The following is a 22317-nucleotide window of genomic DNA, read 5'->3' on the forward strand; positions in this document are numbered from 1 at the left end:
AATTCGAAAAACACCCGGCGGTAAACGTTTCGTCTATTCGGATTTATCTGATAAACTCTGAATTTCGATGTGCCAATACCTCGCCCCCCCCCCCCCCCCCCCCCCCCCCGGGCCCGCACACACACACAAATATATTTTACAATTAATGGTTTAATCAGCGCGTAGAGTAAATGGTCCTGGGAAAATGCCACCGCACATATCTTTCAAATTTCGGCCAGGACAGCAGGTCATTGTACTATCGGGTCAAGACAAAAGTCACTGTTTATGTTTCCGGTTTGGGTCATACTATTTGTGCTTGAGAGGAAGGAGAGGTTGTGTTTTTGCAACCGTGAAAGCTATGGACCATAGAAATTGCATAAAGTGGGGAAGAGGACAGTTGAAACTTCTCTATTTTATCCTTTTCCACTCTACCTCATCCTTTTCCACACTAACTCTTACCTCACCGCAATAAACCGGAAACTTTTGTTTGGAATAAAAACCGAAAAAAAAGTACTCGGAATTTCAAATAATACAAACCGAAAACGCCGAACCATAGCTATATTGTCAATGTCATGTTTTGACGCTCCGCCGTTTTGTTGCTGTGCTGTTTTGTTGCTGTGCTGTTTTGACGCTGTGCTGTTTTGTCGCGTGCTATATTGACGCGTGCTGTTTTGACGCCGTGCTGTTTTGGCACGTGCTCTTCTGTCGCTGTGCCGTTTTGACGCTGTGCTGTTTTGTCGCGTGCTATTTTGACAGGTGCTGTTTTGTCGCCTTGCTGTTTTGACGCTGTGTTGTTTTGACGCGTGCTGTTTTGACCGTGCTGTTTTGTCGCGTGCTGTTATGTCGTGTGCTGTTCTGTCATGGTGCCCACTGTACCACCCCAGATCTCACACTATACCACGGCAGAAACTCGAGTGTCTGGGTTCATACTCAAGAGAGACTTCTAAGTGACCACTTCATTCTCTCAATATCACTCAGCATCTCTAGCCGCTCACGGAAAATATCAGTCAAAAATACAAACTGGGATAAATTTCGCAGCATTCTTGTTTCACCCGGGCAGCAATCAGGCTCTTACGAGACCTGGATATGCGTCATCAAACAAGCCCGAACACAAGCCACAAAAATAGAAAACACCACAGCCCCGGCGATACGGCCAGACCCGCATCTAGTGCGCCTCTGGAGACGTCGTAAGCGTATCTTAAGATGCATTAGCCAGCAACCCCACAATCAACAACTCCGAGAACGTTTACAACACCTAGATGCAGACATTACTACACACTGCAGCACTCTCGACATCTCGAACTGGAACAGAGTATGTGATCAGATAAACGGTACCCTCCACCAAAAGACCGCATGGCATCTCCTCCGTTCACTTCTAGGGCCTCAGCCACCTCCCGCTCCCACGCTAGACAAACACTTAGCTTTACAAGGTAGCACAGACCTTATCCAAGCCTTACAGAACCTATACATCCCTCCAGCATTGACCTCAAGCTACCCCTCCTACTCGGGCCTTGAAAACCCGACTTTAGACAGCCCTTTCACACTAACAGACTTAGACTTGGCCATAGCAAAAAACTCACGAAAATCAGCCCCAGGAGAAGATACCATCACGTACTGCCTCCTCCGTAACCTTCCAGAAGCGAATAAAGAACAGCTCCTGACCTACATAAATGAACATTGGTCGGAGGGTACATACCCAAAGGAATGGAAATCTTCTACTATTATCATGATCCCCAAACCTGGAAAACCCCCATCACTTAATAACCTCCGTCCCATTTCCTTAACCTCTTGCGTGGGCAAGACGATGGAGCGGATGGTCCTCGATCGTTTTCAAGAACATCTTGAAGCCACTGCATTCCTGCCACACACCCAAATCGGCTTTCGTTCCCATGTTTCCACTCAAGACCTATTCCTTTTACTCCAGCACACATTCCTCTCCCCATCTTCCTGTCAGGTGCATGCGCTCGTCACAGTAGACGTTCGCAAAGCATTTGACAACATAAGTCATGATCACATACTCGCTTCAGTTCGAGAAACAGAATGCGGACAAAATTTGTATACCTACATCCAAAACTTCCTTAAAGGGGTCATGAAACGCTTTTCCAACTTTTTCCTGTTTCGCTTTCCTCCTCAACTCATAAATCGCGCATTCCACCAAACAGTTCAAGAAGACGAAAAGAAGCGAGGCCCCCCTCGCTCGGAGAGAGCCATTGTCCCCCTAGAAGATTAGCCCGTCGCTCAAAATTCGGACAAAAGTTTCTTTCCCTACCCCGTTCACCCCTAAGCTGACAGTGCTGTGGAAGCTACGTGCTCCTTGGGCTAGCCACACTTTTGCCACGTGAGCGTGGCAAATGTGGCTGCAGAGAATGAGGTCAGGTGATGAAACAGAGGCGGCTGATTGGTCCGGCAAGCGCGTAGCTTCCACCACAATGTCAGCTTAAAGGTGAAGGGACGGTTTCGTGTGACGTCAGTTTGGACCCGATGACGCGCTTTTGGAACCGCGGATGTATCACAGTGAAAAGGCAGAGAGCTTACGAAGGGGAGGAGGTACGAAATAGTCCGCTGTGTTTTCAAATTTTCGCACTGAAAGTCAGGCTTCTGACTTTCTGCCTTTGTCCTTTTGGCCCACTGAACGATGTGCTATTAGTAAAATCCCAATATAAAATGATTTATCCCAACCCAAAAATCGTTTCATGGGCCCTTTAAAGACCGACGACCAGTTCGCGCTTTCCACTTTTCGCCCGCTTCCTCCTCTCCCTCCTACCCTTTCCACCCATGCCCGCCCCTCTTGGTCCCTTCTTTCTATCCTTCGCTTCCCTCGCCCGAAGGCGTGGAGAGGAGGGTCTTCTGCCTTGCAGAATCTCGAGTCTGGTCGTCGGCCTTTAAGGACCGCACTGCATGCTTTCGTATACACCTTTCCAAAAAACGCTCCTAGGCCGCCGCCATGTTGCTGATGCTGATGCGGCTGGTGCGACTCTCGCGCCCTCTATCAGCTAGAAATTTTCTGCCACTCTCTGGGGCTGTGAAGACCCGCTCAGCGCGGTTCTCTACCTACGTTTTTGCGGTTTTGCATTCGACGTTTTCAGGCCCTTCTTGAGAGTTTCCACTTATTTTTTTTGTATGCGTGCTGCGTACCCTTTCTGTGTTATCTTTCATTGTGAGCAATAAGGCTGGTAAGTGCCTGCCATTCAAGCTTTTCAGCTCGACATTCACGGGAAACGAAGGAGGTGAAGGACGTCGAACGACCCTCGACGCGATTTTGCGAACATTGTTCTCCCCCCTCCCAGAGATTATCCGCGTAGAATCCTCAGTCATCTCCAAAAATAGTTGTCCGGGTTGGGGCGAGAAACGCGTCAGTCGCATTTGTTTCTTTGCCTTGGTGCGGTTGTGAAAAAAGGAAGCTCTCCCCAAGACGTGCACCAAAACGAAGTCATCTCGGATTCCGTCCGATCGTCAAGATGTGACTGTCGTTGACTGTGGCAGTGTTATTTGAGATCTTTCTCAAATAAATTCTTTTCGGATAACGCTTCATCGTGTGGTACGTACGATATATTGTTCGAATGTTAACACTTCCTCAATTGTATGTCCGTGTCCTGTCCATCGGTAAACACGTTATTTATGAGCGTGAAAAATGCATGACTTTCGGCCCTCTTCTGTTGGAATTTATTTTTGACAGCAAAGCACTTTGTCATTCCACATGCGGCGAATCCTGCGGCGCCGTCAAAATTTATCGTAAGAAAAAAACAAATAACCAGAACTATACATTCCAGTCGCATTCGTTCTGTCGCGCGCGTACCCAACAAAAATTGTTTACAGTTTTATTTTGCTTTTTTTCAAATGTGGCACAATGCTTTCTCAATGTCCTCGGGAACATACATGTACCATGAAACACAAAATATAGCGGGAAAAGACGAGAATTTAGCCGCCAGCAGCGCTTGAAACTGCGCCTACGCAGGCTGCGCCTATTAAAATCACAGTTCACTCGTTTAGGGTTAGGGGGGACGCCGGTGAGAGTCTAGCCTCAAACTCAGTGACTGGGCTCGAAAACGGTTTGTTGTCCCTGGGTTCGAGTGTCTTTTGGAAAGGTGTATAGGGGGCGAGTTGTCCCAACCACTCTTACTCACACGAGGTACACCTCAAGGGGCTGTCCTCTCCCCTACTCTTTTCAATCTGGGTATGGCCCAGCTAGCTCGCTGCCTGCAGCAGATACCCCACCTTTCCCACATATTTTATGCTGATGACCTCACCCTCTGGTGCACTCACGGATCACCAGGGGAAGTTGAATCTACTCTTCAGAAAGGTCTAGACACAATAACTGCGTTCCTAACCCAAGCAGGGCTGAAACCGGCCCCAGAAAAATCGGAATTACTCCTGCTGTCTCAAACCCAGTATCAGCGCTCTGTAAACCATCTCATTTCACTCTATTTAGACCATCAGACCATCCCGCGAGTATCCTTATGCAAGGTCCTCGGCATCCATCTCCACGATCGATCAAATCAGGCTAACATCACTCCGGCGATAAACACGTGCCACTCGGTAACACATCTTGTCCGCAGAGTCGTGCAAAGACGTGCGGGCCTCAATGAAAAACAAGCGAGTCAATTGGTTCATGCATTGGCTCTTAGTAAAATTCTTTATTCGGTTCCATATTTCACGCTCACACGACAGCAACTTAATAAACTCAGCTCTGCATTAAGCACTCTGTACAAGGCCTCCCTTAACCTTCCAATCCATACCTCAACGCAAAGACTCTACGAGACCGGCCTATTCCTTCCCCTCTCCTCACTCCTACACCTCCATCCTGACCGACAGCTAGCCCGCCTCTCGGGGTCACATCAAGGGCGCTGGATCCTAGAACAAGCTGGACTCTCACCAATTGATTTTTACTTGCACTTACCCGCTTCGCCATTGCCCTCTAATCTGCGTTTCGCTCTTCTGCCCCGCCGCATGGCTCCGGGCCTGGACGACGGTCGCAGAGATGCTCAGGCCTTGCATCATAATCCACCATTTCAGACACAGACGGTAGCCTATACCGACGCTTCCATCTTGGACACCGGCACGGCTGCGTACGCAATCTACATACCTAAACTTTCCTTACCTATTCTTCACACGTGCGGTCCATACAGCGACCCCCCGTCAATCACCACGTTAGAACTTGTCCCCATTATCCATGCCATCATATCATTCTCCCAATTGCCGCGCACGTCCGCTTACACTGTCTACTCTGATTCTATAAATGCTATACGCTCCTTGCAACAGAGACAAATTCCTGCCGATCTTCGAGAGGACCTTGAAATGGCCCTACACTCTCTCTCCTCATCCTCGGTCACGATTCGATGGGTCCCTGGTCATGCAGGGATAGCAGGTAATGAGCTGGTACATCAGCTCGCCCGCGAATTTCACAGCCGGGCACCTGCAATCCCCTGGCTAAGCCCCCCGACCAATGACGAGGCAGCAGAGTACAAAAAAACACTCAAGTTACATTACAAACAGATTCGTATACCTCATGAACTTCTACCTCGACCACATCCACAGCTTAGTGTCGCGCAGACCCACATTCTCCGTAAAATCCAGACAAACACCCTCGTCACACCTGCTCGCCTTTACCTCTTCCGCTATCGATCAGACCCTTCCTGTCCCAACTGCCCAGCTCCCTATGCCAATCAAGAACATTGTCTCCTTCATTGCCCGGTCGCCTACACCACCTCATTTCTTCCTAACCCCCCACCACCCTCCTGGAGTGCATGGTTGGCGTCGCCGCAACTGGAAGATCAGCTCGCCCTGGTACTTCAGGCGGAAGATATCTTGGGTACTTAATCTGTGCTCTAATTAAAGTGATTTTCTCTCTCTCTAACTATGTATTTCAGTGAGGATAGTTTGTCATACTTTGCCTTGAAATTGCCATCCTTCACCCCACAAATGTTTCAAATATCCGTCCTCTATACATCTGAGGTCAAGTTCCGCACCCCATCAAATAAGCATGAAAAAAGAAATGTTGATATTTTTATTTATTTGAGAATTCTCTACCCCATAAACAATGGACCTTGACGAGATAAGCGGTAAGACCCCTTTATTACAAGGGTCTGAGATTTGAAGGATAATTGCGGTGGCATTTTCCCGATCAAATTGTAAAATACAGGTTTTTAGGAGGCATCGGCACGTCAACATTGGAAGTTTATCGGATAAATCCGCAATGGTCAAAAGTTTACCGGCGGGTGTGTTTCGGAGTTTTTCGGAGTCCGAAAACACGGAACCGTACTTTTAACGCAATTTCGTATCTAGACTTCAGAATGTGTTTGGGATCGCCTTCTATTGTGCTGGAAGAGGCGCGAAGAAAGAAAAAGACACAGTTTATTCAAAAGCACCTTGGCGTGGCTAACCTCCACTGCTGCCAAAAAGCGCTTTTTTTTTTTTTTTTTTTGCTTACGAAAACGGGGGTATAAATGCTTTTCCCGGCACTGTTCCTACAATCTACCACGGAGCAAAGATTGCTACCCATTGCAAAGACTTTTTCGAAAAACTTTGAAGCTGTGAAAAAATAATCTCAATCGCTGGCGCCCAGAAAGCCACTTCGCGACTTCCCGGGTCGCTTGTCCGCCTGCCCGCCGGTGACGTACGCGTGTAGGGGAAAGTTGGGATTTTTCATTGCTGCTAGTAGTCTCGCCTCCTAGAACCCTCGCGGCTGGCGTAACTTATAAATGAAAAAAAAAAAAAAAACTTTAATTAAACATTTTGTTTGTATAAACTATTTTGTCTATTAGTTGAGAAAGGGTTATTGATACGGTCTGTCAATTTCCAGTCAAATCGAAGACTATAAAAAAAAATCAGCGGAGTTCCCGTTTAATGTCATACGTGCGCTGCAACTAGGGATGTCGCGAACCGGTGGAGGTTCGAGTTCGACCAGGTTCGACTTTTTCTAACTTTTACTGGAAAGTGCGAGAAAGTTTGACTAGGGTTCGACTGTTATTCGCATGCGCAAAGGGCTGTCCCAGTTGGCTTTGGATTGGACGGTGGTGAACAAATGATCAAGTCAAACATCCTACTTTTAGTAAGGGCAGAACTGTTAGGTTAACCTTTCGGTAATATAGCAAGAATAAATTATGTTATTAACTTTTAGGTTATTAGAAACATGTTCTGTTGATTGTTACAATCAACAGAACATATATAGTTATAAAATAAAGCAAGCTATTCCGTAAAAACATTTCTCTAAACCTAGATATGCTTGTATCAAAGGCTAACCACACTGTCCACAAAGTCGAACCTTGTAGAACCTAGGGGTGTCGCGAACTTTTGTCGAACCCATTTTTTGGTCGAACTTTTGGGGTTCGACCAACCTTCGACTTTCCACCACATTCGACCGGTTCGACTTTGTGGACAGTGTGGCCAGCCCTTGATACAAGCATGTCTAGGTTTGGAGAATTTTTTTTTTATGCAAATAAAGTTTTTATTTTTTGAAAAGCTGCGATTAAAAGAAACACATTCTAATTACTGAAGAAGTTAATAACTTAATTTTTAGTACTCTATTAACTGAAATAGCCAATCAGCGCTGCACTTAATTCACCTCTTAGCCATTACCATCCAATCCGAAGCCAACTGGCCAGCCTGTCGCGCATGCGCACACGAGTCGAAACTCAATACAAGGTTCGTCGAACTTTCCACTAAAAGTTCAAAAAGTCGAACCTGGTCGAACTCGAACCGCGGCCGGTTCGCGACACCCCTAGTAGAACCTGGCTTAAAGTTCGAAGGTTCGTCGAACAAGTCGAACCTTGGGCTTCGACGTAAAAATCCGGTTCGACAAAAGTTCGTGACATCCCTTGTTGCAGCATATCTGTAAAAGAAGCTCCGCCTCCAAACCCCGGAGAAAAATGGCGCTACTATATAAATGCACAATTTTTCTAGCGTCACAACATCAGATAGCGAGAAACGTGCGCTTTTATAACCACGTGCATTTGCTTGGAAATAGCAAACTTGACCTAGGTGTAACAGCGCACAACAACAGGGACTAGGGAAAGGAACGAACAACTCAGTACGTACATATTGTACATAATCCCAAAATGTTACGTTTTTAATTTACAAAAGGACGTCCATAACCAAATCAGACCCAATTCGAAGTGTGTCACGCGCCGTCTGCACGCGCTTCGTCGTCGTCCTCGGTGGGTTCTCGCACGCGCCTCGGCAGCACCGCTACACTAGTTCCCCTCTGAGTTTTTTAGTGATGTTTCTTTGTAGGTTGGTTCATTCTGCTTAACAACCTCGCCACGTTTCATTAAAGATAGACAGTTCTTTTTTCCAGGTGTCGTTGCCGATGCTCATCACGACAGTTCCTCCGCAACACCAAAATCCAGCACATTGGCGCTTTTTGAAGTTGATGCACGGGCACTTGACACTTGGCCGCCACTGGCTTCTATTTTCGTCACCCCTGGTGACATGGCTAATGAGAACTCTGATGCCGGCACATATCATATCGGTGCAAAGCATCACTGCACATTTGCGCATTTTGAAAACCAACACCGAAAATGAAATGCGCCGGTAAGGGCAAAGTCCAGAAGATGGAACGTTATGTTAACGTTGCTGCTCATGATCTCATTCGCCGAATGTCCAGAACGACAGCCAGAAAAACATTCAAGTCCGGCGCGCACTTACGCGCCTCGATGCCTTGAAGCTTTGGGATGCTAATGTGGCCATAGGCCAACGCAGGATCTTCATTGCACGACCACAGAATAGTCATGGGGAACATGGCGAAGTGGTAACTTGCTCGTGGCGGTACCGTCATGAAGATTAGCGGCGTCAGGCAATCCAGCCGCCAGCCATTGACTCCATGAGACGCCGGCGCTGACCACACTGCAGAGGATGTTCTTCTCGAGAGGAGGCATTCCGGGTAACTTGAGGCGCCATGCCAGAAATCCCACTTCTGACACCAAATGTTACGTTTTTAATTTAGAAAAGGACGTCCATAACCAAATCAGACCCAATTCGAAGTGTGTCACGCGCCGTCTGCACGCGCTTCGTCGTCGTCCTCGGTGGGTTCTCGCACGCGCCTCGGCAGCACCGCTACAATATCTTTAGAGCTTTCTGTGCTGTTCGTTCCTTCCTAAGCGTTCCTTGTTTTGCGCTATTGCATTTACATTATGTTTGGCTTTCACCAACTAGCCCAGCCCAACATTTTATTACTTCATTCCGCTTAGCAGTATTTTACTAGGGGAGGGCAATCGTTCTGCTCCTTCCTTCAGTATGGGCGAAGCCTCTTCTGCATATCTTAGGTTGCAACACGGAAGGTGCGAACTGTTCTTCCAGCACCCAGTGGGAACTTTCTGAGGGTTGTTTACTACAAACGCTGCCTATCAACAAAGTGGCGATATTTATTTTTATTATATTCGCAACTTTCAGCGATGGTGGTACCGCGGTTTGAGAATCGCGCTTCCTAGCTCCTGGATGATTGGCCTCATAATAAATGGGCTTGCCTACACCTTCCTGGCGTGAAAAAATAACGTAAGGCTCTAACACTACGCGTATGCAACAAAACTAGAACTACTTATGCGTCGCAGACCCAGCCTCGTACCGCTGTTCTACGACAATCATCCAGATGACAGCCATTTTGATAGGCACCAGTGCGCCCCCTATAGGTCGTGAAAGTTGCGAATAGAATGCGATAAACCCCCGAGTATTGGGGGTTACAAGTGTGCTTGGGTAGCAAACTAGGTAATGCAAATACATGCAGTGAACAAGTGTTGGAGCTAGAAACGAGTGCAACTTTCTACCAATTAGAAGTACTGAGTCGTTTTTGAGTTCTCGTTATTGTGAATATCCCGTTGTTGGATCTGGGATTACTTTAAAGCGTTTATTATAAAACGACTATCTAGCATTTCAACAAAACTAGATGCTGGAGAAACCGAAAAAAAAAAAGAAGATTTTTAAAAACATGTACCCGCACTCTAAAAAAAAGAAAAGAAAAGAAGAAAAAAAAGTGCGTCTACTTTTTTGCGCAACACTCGGTCCTCGGAGAGCCGACACAGATTCGACTGGACTCTGGCGTCGCACCAGGCTCGAGGAGGAGGAGGAAAGGAGGAAGAGGAGGAAAGAACGCAGCCTACGGAGGCGGCTCAGCGAATGACGATGCCGAAACGCGGTAACCGAAAGCGTAAAAAATCCCGCGAAACCGATACCAATAGAAAACGGTAACCGTAAACGAAACGTTAAATTTTTCGGCTTGAGTTCCTGACCAGGACAGATTTTTATGGAAGCCGCCCAAAATGCCAATATCGCGCAATACGCAAAACACGCACGTGACTGAGAGTGTTGGACTGGTTTTATTCTTCTGGACATTGAGACAGCAAAATATATTTTTTCATCAAAAATAAAAATGGTCACTGGTTCTTCGATCTTATCTGAAAATGCCCTACTGCGTTATGCACGTTGAGGACCCCTAGCGATGGTACTGCACTGGCTAAATTTGTCATCTGCAGTTGAGAGACCGGTCACCTATGGAGGCTGCCAAGGCTCTAGACATACAAGCACCACATTTTTTAACCTGTTAGCTGAGTTTGAGACGTTCCGTTCTGCGTCTGAGATAAGTGGAAAAAAAAGTACTTCCTGCATTAGTTGAAACTCCTGAACGATATGAATTGCTACCACCAGCTCGCCTCAGCAGTTAGCTCCCACACACAGCTTTCACCTCACATGGTCTCACTTTTGATCCTTAGAGGGAGGGGGATAGCGCGAACGCTGCTCCCCCACTACCAAAAATTGCATGTCCCATCTATCTCAGTTTGAGAAAGTGGCAGGGGTCAACACGGCCGAAGTGCAATGACCGCGCCTCGCCCTGGGGGCTCCGCCTCGCGGATCACGGATTCCCCGACACCAGGTAAGTATGAAGATTTCTTAGCTTGAAAACTGACGTCTTCTTCGACGGGGTACCTGTCTGTTCCAGTGAGTTCCATCACAAACGTCACAAATATTGCATTTGAGTTACAGGAGAGCTCATGTTTAAACAAGCAGCATATCTGTTGACCGATTTAGAGGCAATCTCTAATTTACAAATTCCTTTTATATATGTGCCACCGTTCATTTTAGATATAAATTGTCCCACCATTCGATCAGCTGCTGCTGCGGCACCCCGATAAAACACTTGAGGCGGACTTGCAGCGAACGCGCTTCGTTTATTATCAGACATACTTCGTAGCGGCCTCCACAAGCTGCAGCTGTGAGTCAAATCAGCAGGTGAGCCCGTTTTCTACCGTGCACGCTTTTTCTATACGTAGGAAGTGACGTTATACAGCCCTTTGTGGCCGCTTTGAAACGATCATAAAGGGCCCGTCATGCTGCTAATCTTGGTGATTTTGCTTAGAGAAGAGGTTATAGCCTATAACTTATAAGTAAAATAATATACTGTATGTTTCAATAAAAACAAAGTGGTATCAGTATGACGACTTTATTTTATAAAATTAGGTTTTAATACTCTTCAATGCAATACTCTTCAGTGTATTACATAGAGGGTATTTATATGAAAGTAGAACAAATAAATAGATAATTCAAGATATAAAAATAGAAATGATTATTTATAACATAAATAAATAAAGACAAACGATGAAATAAAAAATAACCGAAGAAACGAATAAAAAGTACAAATAAATAAATTAATAGATAAGCAATAAGAACTATAAATAAAAGAAAAATGGCAGCGACTTTTACCTTCAAAGTCCTACAACGCATTTTATGTATATTTTCTCGATAAATCCAGCGGAGAAACTGTATGGTTGTAGAGATCACGTGACGTCAGGTCACATGATGTCCATTTCCCCCCCTTAATTTAGCGGGAAAACTACATTGGCGTCGAGGTCACAAGACGTGAATTTTTCCGCTAATTTTAGCAGGTAACTGAACTGGTGGGTAGGTCACGTGACGTTACGTCGATCTCCCACTAAATTTAATGGGGAAACTGGATTCATGTTTTGGCCACAACACGTGAATTTTCTCGTTAAATTTAGCGGGGAAGCTGAGTTGACGTATACTTCACGTGCCGTCAATTTCCCCCAGGTCTATAGGTCACGTGACGTCAGGTAACGTCACGTGACGTTTCTTTCACCGCTAATCAGCGCCACTTTTCCTGAACTTCTCAACTTCGAATTTCAGCCACCTTTCAAAAGATGGCGCAAGTGCGCGCCGTCTGTTACAACATAAGTCCTTTTTAATATTAAAGACAATAAGTACGCTTTAAAAAATTACAATCATAGAAAGTGATTTTAATTAGAAAGAGGATAGCTCTAACTAAAAAAACGTTGCTTAAATAGCTGTCCTCTTCTTTGAAACCGGTTTCTTGAATACAGAGTCGAGCTTGAAAATAGACCCACAATTTCAAATTTTTTTTTAAAACAAATCCGAATATAAATACAACAAAGCCAGCCTTACAGAGAACCAGCCTTGTTCACCTAGCATACAATTTAGAAAAAATAAATCAGATGCCAGAACGATAACCTGAAAACCAAGAACGCGTTAAGGGGATTCTTTGAAATTTTATTACAATCAAGTGGTGTTTACAAAAAAAACTGCTGTAGTTGCACTTCTAATATTTTTTATGCGGAGTTCCTATGTTTACCAGGAGCATTCCCTCAAATGTCGTGGCTGCCTTATAACATGAAACTAAGTTACGACACTTCAGAGTAGCATAAAAAAAGGTTCTTTTTCAATAGATATTAAAAAAAAAATGTGAGTGCGCTAATTAGGAAAAGCACGCATTCACGAAACTAGATTAGACCTTTCTTTATTCAATAATAGAATATGAACGCATCTTGGATGCATTACAAGTCTGAAAACTTGGAATGCGTAGAGGTATGTCTTTAAAAATACAAAACTTGCACTTTTTGTTTTCTTATTGTAGGTTAAGTTTTGAAAAATGCATATTACATTATACACTAAAAGAGTGATGATGAATTGGAGACTTATTTGCAAAAATAACCAAAAGCGTGGCGCGCGCACACACGCGACATTTGCACCGCAAACAGGATCGTTAGCACAGCTGCCAACGGTATTATGGTTGGGGCCCGAAATTTCGGCACTTATTTTATTGTCTATATGTGTTCAAATGAGCATTATCATATCGAACACACCAATATCTTTTTAAAAAAGTCACGAAAAGGAATTTTAAAACGATTTTAACGATTAGCAAAGAGCTTAGATTGTGGAAACCAGCTGAACTTACAGAAAAGGGTGAGGAGAGAAAGGAGAAAAGGCATCCGATCGCTGGACTACCAACTATTTTTTAGCCCTCGGCTTCTTTTTCTACTGGTCTGGGGGCTGTCCTTTTCACGTCTTCTTCTTTTTCTTTTTTCTTGATCTTCCTCTATCTTCATGGGCATTTGCCTGTCGCAGGAACTTCTTTTTACTCGTTTGTAGGGCAATGGATGGTGAACTGACGCAGTTGTCTTCTTGTTGTTCTATGGCTAAGGCCTCAAGTAGTTCTCGGGCGAAGATTACGAGACGGAATGTCCAACGAGCCTGAATGTCCAACGAGACGGAAGATCCAATGATGGATATTCAGGCACGTTGGACATTCAGGCCCGTTGGACATTCCGTCTCGGTTGGATCTTTCGTCTCGATGGACATTCAGGCTCGTTGGACATTCCGTCTCGGTTGGATCTTTCGTCTCGATGGACATTCAGGCTCGTTGTATATTCCGTCTCGGTTGGATCTTTCGTCTCGTTGGACATTCAGGCACGTTGGACATTCCGTCTCGCCTGTCACGTGCTAGAATAATTTTCCTTCTTAAATGTACAAACTTGTGTGTATATTTAGTCCGCGTTCCTGCAGGCATTGCTGTAGTTTCATCATACTAAAATGTCGTGCCACAAAAGGCGATGTTGACGGACCGACAAAGAAACAGAGCAGACACAAATATAATAATTTCATCTATAGGAAGGCTTGATGGTTAGTTAGCTGAGTGGCGATGCGCAGCTATGTACCAATCGGTTAAAGGTGTCGATTGTACGACGCCAAGCGCTCTTTTGATTTTAACAGTTCAAATGTTTGGAATGTTCCGATGACATAGGTCAGCCAATTTGAAATATATAATAGGGATGCAATGTCCGGGTGTTCTAGTGCATCGGAATTGGGGGACGTCTATGAAAGCCGCGCTTCAGATCCCAGGAATTTCTAGTTCAGTCCTCATCCATGCCCATTTCGATTTATATAGATGAGCTACATACGGAGACCCGCATTCTAAACACATGACCGCCCGCCAGCGCCACTGACTATGCGCAGAGTCAATATTTAATTTTCTAAAAGGAGCTTTGGGAGCTGTGGGTGCGAGGCATCAAGAGTTTGCACAAGCGTAATTTCCCACTAATAAAAAATATAGATATCTTTTTTTAATAATAAAATCTACATCTAATGCGTCTATAAATGCATGGGGGCGGTAGGGGGTGTGACCCGACAATTCCTGAGTAAATGCAGAACCATTGTGTGAATTTTACAAATTTTTATTTTTGTTCGTTTATCTCTGGAACAGACAACTACTCACTGTACACTGCAGTCGTCAGTAGTTTACACACGCATGCATTCCCTGCCAATAGGCTTGTATGTCAGTGAGTAGAGCGATAATACTAGTATCACGCAATACGCAACTTTTTTTTTTTTTTTGCATGTGACATGCATAGTGGTTTTCCGAAGCCCATGTAATTTAACTGGCTTCTGGAAGCTCTCCAAAGCTCGCCATTATATCGAGGTAGTTCATGACGTCTTGGTAGGTGGGAGCTTGACTGCTGATAAAGGACGCGAACGCATCTATCTCGGCGTGCAGCCGAAAGTTTACACCCGGATGTACTAATAGCCTAAATCATGTGTGAATATAACAATAGATCGGTCCACGTGGCTTTCTATTCTTGTAGGAAAAGCGTATTGCACCACGAATCCGGTCACTTCGTCGAAATTCCATTGGTCTCTGGACAACTGGAAGATGGACAATTCGTCGAAAAGGGCAATTAGCCCTAGGCGGATTCGCAGAATGAAGAATGGGGCGAAAGTGCCCGTTTGTCGAACTGTCGAAAAGAGTTGATTAGGGTTGGGTCTGTAGATTGCCGGTGACAGTGGGGGTCAACAATAAGACCTTCTTTCCAAAAAAAGAGAGGATGACAAATGCAGCTCTCAGAATTGGCAAGGGTCCGATAGTGAATCGTACCCGGGTCATTCAAAATTATGAAAGTCGGTTTCTTCGTGAATATGTTCACTCGAAACTCTAGCATGATGGAATTTGGGAAGACCGAGCGAGGGGCTGATTTCCTGATACCGTGGTCATATGTGCACTTGTAATTTGCGCATATGAATAAATCACGGTCGCACTGTCGCAGCGGCTCTGTGGCAGAGTTAGAACCAGTTGAAATCCGATCACAGCCTTGGTATGCTACCTGGGCGCGTATCGGTGCGAATGCTGCATGCCACGTTACCAGAAAAAGCAGAAACGACGGAAGCCAATCCTAAAAAAGTATTGTATTAATTAATAATATTGCCTATTTGTTGCTTAATACATGGTTCACTGCGACAGCAATCACTTTGGTGGCCGAAGCATGCGAAACTAATCGTCGCGATAAGCGTCAATGTGCCGAATCCTCCGGGCAATCACTGGAAAAAGCTCACCACTTGAGGACATTACCTGCACAAAGGCTTGATGAAAGGGACGTTGTATTCTATCACTGATTTTGATATGAGGATCGAATTTTTGTTTCTGGGGACCGAGAAGTTCAATTAGAAATGTCTAAAACTTTCACGTTCGTTTTGTAAAAAAGAAAACAAGAACCACCATTTAGTGTAATTACACACTACACCGACTTCACATAACAATAATGATAAAACTAAAATTCAATCAGGCGTTTTTCTCTCATGCGAGGGACATCATCTTTGCAGGTCTAGGGACACGAATAAGAAAAATACAGCAACTCGTACAATACGGAAAAACTGTGGCTGATGATAAGCACGATTAACGATTCTAAGAACTCTCGTGGGTCTCACATTTGTTTCCGCTCCAGAGGAACGACCCTTCTAAAATCAAACGCGTGACAGATTGTCAATAGTCAACGAGTTCGGTTGTTTATCTTGTGGCATATGTGACCTTTTAAACGTCATTTTTTAAATTATAGAAATCATCTTTATATTTAGATATATAAAACGAACAATAAATGCATCGTTTTTTGGGGTTTTATGAAGTATACGAAATACACGAGCGTATTTTTAATTTAATTTTGGGGACTTCACAGAGGCAACGTCAATGGGACAAGCTCAGCGGCACACCAAAACAGCCGTGCATAAAAAATCCCGGTACTGAAAAGCCCGGTGCCGAAGCGACCACGTACCGAAATGATCGCGTACCGATATCTCCGCACCGAAATGTCCGGTTCCCCATTTCATCGAACGCATTTTTCACCGCCGTAACTATCAGTAATCCTACAATTCAACAAAGAAATGTCTTCTAAATTCTTTGCAACGTTCATTCTATATCCGTTGGATATTCAGACTCGTTGGACATTCAGGCTCGTTGGACATTCCGTCTCGGTTGGATCTTTCGTCTCGTTGGACATTCAGGCACGTTGGACATTCCGTCTCGGTTGGACCTTTCGTCTCGTTGGACATTCAGACTCGATGGACATTCCGTCTCGATTGGATCTTTCGTCTCGGTGTACATTCCGTCTCGCCTCTCACGTGACCGATTGGACATTCAGGCTCGTTGGACATTCCGTCTCGGTTGGACCTTTCGTCTCGTTGGACATTCAGACTCGATGGACATTCCGTCTCGATTGGATCTTTCGTCTCGGTGTACATTCCGTCTCGCCTCTCACGTGACCGAGTGGACATTCAGGCTCGTTGGACATTCAGTCTCGTTGGACATTCAGGCCATAAGTGTCGGGCGAACCGGTCTTTGTGGTGAGCTAGGATGCTTACCGTTTCGAGCTTAGCCTCACACATGCATTGTCTACAATGAGCTGCTAGATGTCCAGGTGCAGCCAGGTTTCTTAAGTTTGCGGCACGTTCTCGCGCTCGGTCATTTATACAACGTCCCATTTGTCCGATGTAGCTACGTCCACATGACAATGGTATGTTGTATACGACTCCTTTGTCGTATGGAACGTATTTGGTCTTGTGTTTGGTGGTACACCTGCCTGTATTGTTAACCTGGGCTAAATTGACCTTCCTGCACATTGCGTGTGCCGTGTTGGGTGCCGAGCATACGATATTTACGCCGTGTCTGCTTGCGATCCTTTTTAACCTGTGAGTTACCCCATGTATGTATGGGACCACCGCAAAAGGTGAACGGGAGATCTGCTTCGGTGGATCAAGGTCGGTGCGTTGACAAGTTCTTTTTATGTTGCGGCAAATCTTTTCGCAAATGGAGGCCAGGAAGTGTTTCGGATATCCGGCCTCTTGAAGCCTGGACATTTGGGTTTCAAAACTTTTTACCATCTGATGGGGGCAGGTCTTTCTAAGGCTGTCTGAAAGAGCTGCAGTAGCGACCCCTTGTTTTACAATTTTGGAATGTTCGGATTCAAAGGGAAGAAAGCTTTTCCCCGATCGCACTTCATATCTCCAACACAAATGTTCTGTTTGGAAGTTCAAGGCCAAATCAAGAAACCGCATGGAATTATCAACAGGGGGCTCGTAGGTGAATGTGAGCCCCATGCAGCTTGTCTGGAAATGCCTGAGGGTTGTGTGGAGGAATCCGTCTGCTGTTTCGTCAACTCCAGTTGTACATAAAATAAGAAAATCGTCAACATACCTGAAAATAGCGACAACTCGCGGGTCTTTTAAAACTTGCTGTATGGTTACCCCACATACGGCGGGAAAGATGTCGCTCAAATATGGGGCCACTTTTGAACCAATGCACACACAATGACCGAGCGCGAGAACATGCCGCAAACTTAAGAAACTTGGCTGCACCTGGACATCTAGCAGCTCATTGTAGACAATGCATGTGTGAGGCTAAGCTCGAAACGGTAAGCATCCTAGCTCACCACAAAGACCGGTTCGCCCGAGAAGTACTTGAGGCCTTAGCCATAGAACAACAAGAAGACAACTGCGTCAGTTCACCATCCATTGCCCTACAAACAAGTGAAAAGAAGTTCCTGCGAGACGAAAATGCCCATGAAGATAGAGGAAGATCAAGAAAAAAAAAAAAAAAAGAGAAGAAGACGTGAAAAGGACAGCCACCAGACCAGTAGAAGAAGAAGCCGAGGGTTAATAAATAGTTGGTAGTCCAGCGATCGGATGCCTTTTCTCCTTTCTCTCCTCACCCTTTTCTGTAAGTTCAGCTGGTTTCCACAATCTAAGTATGTACAACCAACTAGCTCAGCTCCTTCCCATTGCTAGCAAAGAGCACCTGGTGGACGTCGCTAACGCCTCGTTTGTAATGTCCGTCTAGGAACCTTGACAGCTAGTGACGGTGAGTGTCTCGCTTCCGGCCACCACGAGAGGAGAGGGGACGAGATTATAGAAGATTAACCCGTCACTGAAAATTCGTATACAAAAGCAGCCGCTTCGGTGGCTGGAACGAAAAGGCCATCCTCTCGACGTCAGCCTCGCCGTAGCTTTGCTCGTCTCGAGACGACCTACGTCACGATTGCGTCGGATGTCACGTGTTCTAAGCTGGGCCTTCTCCGAGGGCTTGCTAGAGTGGGCCGTTTATAACAAAAGAATAGAGCCACCAGGCTCGAAATACAAACGTGCGATTGTCATTTACGGATATTGTGGATCATATTCAACCTATTTTTGAACACGACGGATATATTTCAAATTTCGTTGAAGTATCCCTTTGTGCGGGACGAGCGAAGAGGACATGGTAAGCGAATATGAGATTTCCCAAATATATTTCGGCGACCTTGCTTCGCAAAAAGAACTGTTGGCACTTGCGTGCGGAGTTGAGAGGAAAGCTGTTTCCTGTCCTGTCTGCCGCTGCAGAGAACTGCTGGTGTAGAGAGTATACGTTCTCAACCATGAACAGGATCATTCCATAAAAAAGGTCTCTGACTTTCGCCCATGTTGATGCCCTAATGAAAATTTCCCTGCAAGGCTCCAACATTAGACACGCCACGGATGAGGAGACAGTCAAGCACTGCATAAGTTTATCAACAAAACGTATGATATATGGGGCGAAAAAAAAAATTAAAGACGTCTAAAACTCCCTGTGATGCCGACTTAGAGGGCAGCTCTTGAGGAGGAGGAGGGGATGGTACGGAGGGGAGGGTATGCCTCTCCTCCTCCCCTCCCATTTAGTGGGGAAATTTTCCCGCTAAATTTAGCGGGAATTTTAGTGAAAATCTCTCCGCAAAATTTAGCGGGTTAAGTTTGCCCGCTAAATTTAGCGGGGAAGCTGTGACGTCCCATAATGCAACGCGCGCGGTTACGCCGTCGCCGACAGCGACGCCGCCTTACCCAGAAACGGGCGCCTAAAAGCTGCGCTCTAAAACTCGTCGTGCTTTGTAAAGCTTTCTTTTTGCAGTAGGTTTCCATTAAGATGCTTTTTATATTCTGAATATATACATGCGGCCATTGCGGAAACTATATTTCGTGCAGTACCACAACAAAGGCAAGTCAAACGAACCATGACAGAGCGGCAGTGGGAGGGGAACATTTGGTGTAGAGGACTGCGTTGTGTGGCGATCATGGACAAGTTATGTGAAGATTGTATATAAAACATCGTTTTTGAAAATGCTGTTACAATCTTCTAGACTTTCTCTGCGCCAACTATAAAAAAATTAAAGTTTTACTTTTTAATGTCCCCAATGCATTTTTAATTTTTTGCCATGCCGAAAATATTGATATGAGACTAGATATGTGGCCCCTTTAAGAATAACGCAGTTCCCCCTAGCAGAAATGTCTTTTTGTTTCCTGTGAACCCTATGACACTCTTTGTAGTCGCGTGTTAACTGTAGCACACCTTTTGGCCATGTGCAAGTGGAGGGCGGTGTGGAGAAGACGGGTGTAAAAGGTTTATTTTATTTTTTACTCAATTTTATTCAGGACACTTCTAAGTGCACTGAATAAAATTTAGTGGCTGTGTTTGTCCCCTCTCTGTAGCCTCCGTCGTGGGTTTTAGAAATGTTCTCCCCATAAAATATTTAGAAGCTTTACTGTGTTTATAGGTACAGTAAATGTATATATATATATACCGTACTTTCCGGACTATAGTCCGCACCCGGTGTATAGTCCGCAGGGGGAAATTTGGGGTCAAAAAGAAAAGATTTTGCTTAGATAGCCCGCACCCGGCGCATAGCCCGCACCCGGTGCATAGTCCGCACCTGGTGCTTAGTCGACACGAAAATCTTCTCATAGACGGCACACGTTTACAAATGTCTGCTTTTTAGCTCTCAATAAAGCCTATAATGTGCATGAATCATCATTAACATACACTTTCGTGCACAAAATTTGTCTCGTCATAATAAACGATCTTGAAAAACATAATTCCTGTATAGTCCGCACGCGTAGATAGTCCGCACAGCCAGAAATTTCAAGTTTTAAACATGTATAGTCCGCGGACTATAGCCCGGAAAATACGGTATATATATATATATATATATATATATATATATATATACCGGGTGTTTTTGCGAAGACTTTCAGAAATCCTAAAAATTAGGGCGTTTGAAAAAAGAAGAAACTGTCTTCGGGAACAAACTACCAGCCACGGCGGACGTCAGGGATTGCCAAGAAAATACTAATTAGCCAGCTAATTAATTAAAATTTGTTAATTAACTTTTTAATTAGGGGAAATAGACATATGGTTCCGATTAGAAAGTTGCTGAGCGTTATTGAAAACCACTAAATCAGTCGTTTTCAGAAAGACTTTGAGCGCGTGAGAAGCGTATTAGTGCACTAAAGTTACCGCTCTCTGAGCAGGTACAAAGCTAGTGGTTGCGATAAGGCGCCCGCGCGATTTTTCCGTCTCTTATCTAGCCCCAGCCTTGTACCTGCTCCAAGAGTGGTAACTTTAGTACAATACTACGCTTCTCACGCGCCGAAGGTCTTTTTGAAAATGACTGATTTAATGGTTTTTAATAACGCTCAGCAACTTATGCGGTTTGCGCAGGTGAGTTATGCGGCCAGGGGGACATTATGTGGGTAGCTAATCTTTGTGATAAGTGGGCTAATTAATTAAGATTTGTTAATAAACCTTTTAATAAGTGAAAGAGACGCAAGGTTCCAATTAGAAACTTACTGAGCGTCATCAGAAACCACTAAATGAACACTTTTTAGAACGACTTAATTAAAGCTCATGGGAAACTCGGGGGCGCCCCAAAGATACCACTCACAAAGCAGGTGAAAAGCTACAGTCAGTTACAGGTTCAAAGTTTTCGAGGGAAAGGAGGGCTGTAGAGTTCTGGGTATCGTAGCGGGTTGCTGAGGGCGTTGCGGGACGGCGAAAACGATCTACGAAAACTCCCTAATCTTTTCATCCGCGTTCCGCCACTGGTATACTTGTGCACCTGCTTCACGAATTGTAACTTTGGCGCGCTCAGGAGCTTCAAGTCGGTCTCAAATGGACTAATGTAGTGGTTTTCGAAGACGCTCAGTGAGTTTCGAATTTAAACCATATGTCTATTTTCACTAATTAAGAAGTTAATTAACGAATTTTAATTAAATAGCCGACTTATCACAAAGATTAGCCACCCGCATAATGTCCCCCTGGCTGCATAACTCACCAACCGCATAAGTGTAACTTTCACGGCTTCTTCTTAAACAAATCTGTAAAGCTTTAAAAAAAAAAAAAACTATATGGGTGATTTCAGATAAGATCGACCAAAGGGTGGCTGGTCGACATTTTTAAATCAACTGATGTTTTTATATGACATTGTCTAGTGTCTGGTATAAACGAATCCAAACTTAGTTTTGACCAGAAAAAAAAATTTGGAGACAAGAAAAATCGTAAGGCAGGGAGAGGTGGACAGTTGCAATAACGCGCACTGATGGAGGGGGCAAGTTTGAAAGTGAATAATTAAAACAATAAAATTAGGAGAATTTTAAAACTTTTTACAAACAAACTATGGGTACAACTTGCTTGTAATATAAAGTAATAATATTTATTAAAAATTTATTTAGTTTTCTAAAAATTGCCAAACATGCCTGCTCGAACGACAAATGGCAAACTTTGGAAATCTGTATCTCATGAAATAATTTAATCATTATTACATAACTTGCAGACATTATTTTACTAATATATGGCTATTATTGAAAAAATAAATAAGGTATCTGAGTGACACAATAGTTACAATATATTTAGGCAAACATGGGAAAAAAATCAAACAAAGAAAAATTCCAATGCGAATAAAAAAAACACCACCTTCGATTTTTTTAAAATTTGGGTAC

General features: G+C 44.5%; 1 non-coding gene across 1 annotated transcript; it reads right to left on the minus strand.

Annotated features, from left to right (window-relative positions):
* Positions 1 to 10683: 10683 nt before the first annotated feature.
* On the minus strand, positions 10684 to 10848 carry LOC115329882. The gene has a single exon (XR_003920180.2). It is a non-coding gene; the product is annotated as a U1 spliceosomal RNA (small nuclear RNA).
* Positions 10849 to 22317: the final 11469 nt, after the last annotated feature.

Source organism: Ixodes scapularis, unplaced genomic scaffold (assembly GCF_016920785.2).
Source record: "Ixodes scapularis isolate PalLabHiFi unplaced genomic scaffold, ASM1692078v2 PGA_scaffold4__175_contigs__length_147842914, whole genome shotgun sequence".
NCBI classification, from domain to species: domain Eukaryota; kingdom Metazoa; phylum Arthropoda; class Arachnida; order Ixodida; family Ixodidae; genus Ixodes; species Ixodes scapularis.